Source organism: Engraulis encrasicolus, chromosome 1, assembly GCF_034702125.1.
Source record: "Engraulis encrasicolus isolate BLACKSEA-1 chromosome 1, IST_EnEncr_1.0, whole genome shotgun sequence".
Lineage (NCBI taxonomy): Eukaryota > Metazoa > Chordata > Actinopteri > Clupeiformes > Engraulidae > Engraulis > Engraulis encrasicolus.
The window spans coordinates 111,890-115,711 of record NC_085857.1 but is presented as its reverse complement, the minus strand read 5'-3'; the positions used below and the strand labels follow the sequence as shown (position 1 = coordinate 115,711).

Sequence of the window (3,822 nt, the reverse complement as noted above, 5' to 3'; positions counted from 1 at the left end):
ATGCGCATGTACAATACAGCTATTACCTGGAATATTTTTGAGGGCTGATATTACAAAAAGCTAGTAGGTAATTTTACTTTTCTTTTCTCTACCTACCATTCAACCATGAGTGGTTGGCTCTGTCCACCCACCAGTTTGAACTAAATAACTAAGATTTTTTTGTATTTTATTATTTTATTTTTTTTGGGGGGGAGGGGGGGGGGGGGGGGTGAAAAGGGAAAATAAGTTAAAAAATGTAAATAATAATAATTAAAAAAAACCGGATTTCATAGGCCCCTACGACAGGTTAGGTTTGGGAAGGGCACAATTCATAAAACTCAGAAACATACAATGCTTTTTCAAAAAAAGGGTTCTATGTTCCCCGCTGCATCCAAGTAGACTGCTGCCACATTGCTAAGAGCAGGTTGTTATTACACCTCTGACAGGTTAGGTTTAAGGATAGTTTTAGTCAGGGCACATACAAAAATGGATTTGAGTAAAAGTTGTCAATTCATAGTAAATATGAAAGTAAGAGGAAAAATAGTACAGGTACAGCATTTTAGTGCAGACTATACAGGTATGTACAATATTATAAACATTGCTGTTGATTATGTTCTTCAGCCGCTAATCATGCCAGCAGGGTCTACTGAAGGTCTCTGGTCACTGTGTCCTCGTCATACTGCAACAGGCACTCAGTCTCACTTCTGGGAGCTGTAGAAACAACAAATAAATAAATACTTCGTCATGCACCTCATATTGACATAGCAAATATATCAATAAGCAAGACATATTGAGCCCAACAGGGATAATCTTACACTATATCAGTTTTCTGTGGTCTCTTGTAAGATTGCCCATCACCATCCTGCAGGACACTACCGTCTCCCTGCCAGGATCTGTAGGATGTAAGAAAATAAAATCAAAACATAGCAATGCACAGCATTGACAACTTATCTATAAAGTAGCACAAGTCATATTGACAATGTAGGACAGGGGTGGGGAACCTATGTCTCTAGGGCCGTTTGCGACCCTTGAGGCTGTTTTATCCGGCCCCCGATATAATTTTAATGCAATTCCATCTTCACATGAAATATGACATATTTTGTAAAGGAATCTTAGAAAATACATTAGCAATACAATTAAGTTATATTCAGGGAACCTGAAGAAGTTGGCGTTTGTTTAAATGTGGCTGCCTTCAATATAGGCCTAAAGTGAAAGGGAAAATCCTGGTTTGTGTTCATAGTACGGCCCTTGGAGGACTTTTATGGCCCCTCGGATGAATTTGAAGTGGCCATTCGAATGAGAAAGGTTCCCCAACCCTGACGTAGGCTATAGGTTAAGCTTACCCTCTTTCACGCTACTGTGCCCATTTCGGGTTGACCTCCACACGCGTCTGTAGCACAGCACACAGGATTGCAGGACACAGCATCCTGCAGGACACTGCAAAAAACAAGGGGAACGAATAAATGACCTGTCCAGTTCTATAAAAAAGAAAAGGAAATTTGATGCAGTGCCAGAGCTGTGGTAAAAGTAACCTTGGTTGTATAATCTAGGACTAGGGTGTGTGTGAGTGTGTGGTAAATCCAGTGTTCACATTATTCAGATATGAGAATTAATTCATTAATTTTAACTGATATCACCACATACCGATATCAGTGGCATTTCACCCTGCCAAGACACTGGACCTTCTATGATCAGGGCGTCCTCGTCATACTGCAGCAGGCACCCTGTTGTTTCTACAGCTCCTAGAAGAGAGACAAATAAATTAAATACTTCGCCATGCATCTCATATTGACATAGCTAATGTATCAATGAGCAAGTCATATTGGTCACAAAGAAGTTAATCTTACATTCTTTCAGTCTTCTATGGCAAGACTGCTCCTCATAAGAGCTGTTAGGCCTTCAAGTGACTCGTCTTCGCCATATTATGAGACAGCAGCCTGTGAAAACATGGTAAACAGAATAACCCATTAACCTTGGGTCCTAATATAATACATGGGCATAAACTAGCCTACATTATTTAGACAATGTCAGTAGACCTCCACGTGAAACAATAAGAAAAAGTGACCATGCATAATTTCAATTTCTTGAAGAGGCCAGCTACACTTATTTGTGCAACAAGTGCTGTTTTGAGGACCCATACGTTTTAAGGCCATGCTGCAAATGCCAGGGTATTTCACATTGATTTCGGGGTGGCGTGCTCTATGCCAGTGTTTCCCAACCTTTTTTTGTCTTAAGTACCCCCTAAGCCTTTTCTCATACCACAAGTACCCCCTGACTCATGCTTTATATCCCAATGTGACTATGCTCCATACATGTTTTCATTTTTCCAAGTACCCCCTGCAGGGTGCTCGCGTACCCCTAGTGGTACACGTACCCCTGGTTGGGAAAGACTGCTCTATGCAACACTTATTTGTGCAACAAGTGCTGTTTTGAGGGCCCATACTTTTTAAGGACAGGTTGCCTACTGTTGCAAATGCCAGGGTATTTCACATTGATTTCCAAACTATTTATTTCCTAACTACAGGGACGTTAGTCGATACATAGTAATGACGCTACGACCAAGCTACTAGGGAATGTAATTAAACTAGTCGCTTCGCTACTGCCCAGCACTGAAAACCAACATACCCAGACGGCACACCAATCTTGCCAACGTCGCCTAGATGCATTTTTGCCGCTGTAAAATACATTGGCAAGACGTCCAAGCGTTAGTTCATCAGCGAAATGCCGGGCAGACGTGAAAAATGAGCAGTGCCCAGCAACTAGTTGATGAGCTAACGCAATAGCATGCTAACGGTGGCCTTTGTCAATCTTAAGCGCTGGGAGATGGTCACTCCCATGTAAGATCACTCCCGGACGTGTAGTCCCAGGTGACCCTATCAATCCCAGGCGTTCTATCCCACCCGATTACATTTCTCGTATTATCATACACTACCACATACAAGCAATTTAGGGTTAGGTTTAGGATTAAGGTAAGGGTTAGGTTTAGGGTACGTAACAAAAAACTAACATCAAAAAGATAACTAGCTCGGTGGGCTCGATAGTCTGGCTAGTGGGAGCGAATTAAACAGACTGGGGATCGAACCGCGCTGGGAGCGACAAACTGGGAATCATCTTTAGGCAGGGGGAAAGGGCAATTGAGAACGAGCAATGTCAAACAACTTACCATCAACAAGTATACTTAACATATTCACCGTTTCACTACTGCATTTTGTCATTACGATGCTCGCAAGTTATCAGAAATTGAGTAGCGTACAGCAGCAACAAGAGTAGTCACATTCATTGAGGGGACTTGTGCTACAACTTAGCAATGGCGGATCTGTGTTCAGAGGAGCTATTCAATCGCTCTTGAGTACTGAAACTTTAAACCACAGTTGAGTAAAATGTACTTACATGTATGTGAAGCCCATTTTCCGTTGGTATGTGAGGAACTTTCCCCCATGTCGCCAAGAAACTTGTAACAGTGAAACCACACAGACAGCGCGTGGTTCTGTTCAGATAGGTCGGTGTTGTTGTTGACCGCGGTAGATGGCTTCTTTGTGGCTTGTGTGTGGAATTCGCATTGTGCGAATTAGTTGTACTGCCACCTAAAGGCTTGGTGTAGAACTAATTTAACCAGAGACAGTCTGTTTTGAACTTCCTTGAACAATCCTTGCTTTAGTTCAGAATAATTTAAAAACCAGAGTGGCCAAGCACATTGATGTTTTTCCTCAAAAGCAGGGGTGAGGAACCTTTTTAATTCAAAGGGTCACTTCAAAATGTAGGCTATGTCCAAGAAAGATCATTCAGATGTTTCTATTCTGATTTCTATTCGGTTCATTTAAATGTTTATAGCACCGATCGAAT

General features: G+C 41.8%; 1 long non-coding RNA gene across 2 annotated transcripts; it reads right to left on the bottom strand.

The window, feature by feature from the left end:
- Positions 1 to 266: 266 nt before the first annotated feature.
- Positions 267 to 3,485, bottom strand: LOC134452931 (uncharacterized). Of its 2 annotated transcripts, XR_010036582.1 has the most exons (6): positions 3,370 to 3,485; positions 1,827 to 1,916; positions 1,624 to 1,721; positions 1,323 to 1,416; positions 795 to 872; positions 267 to 690 (listed from the first exon to the last, which is right to left on the bottom strand). It is a non-coding gene; the product is annotated as an uncharacterized LOC134452931 (long non-coding RNA). The 2 variants fall into 2 exon arrangements; XR_010036158.1 differs by having other exon boundaries at positions 267 to 872.
- Positions 3,486 to 3,822: the final 337 nt, after the last annotated feature.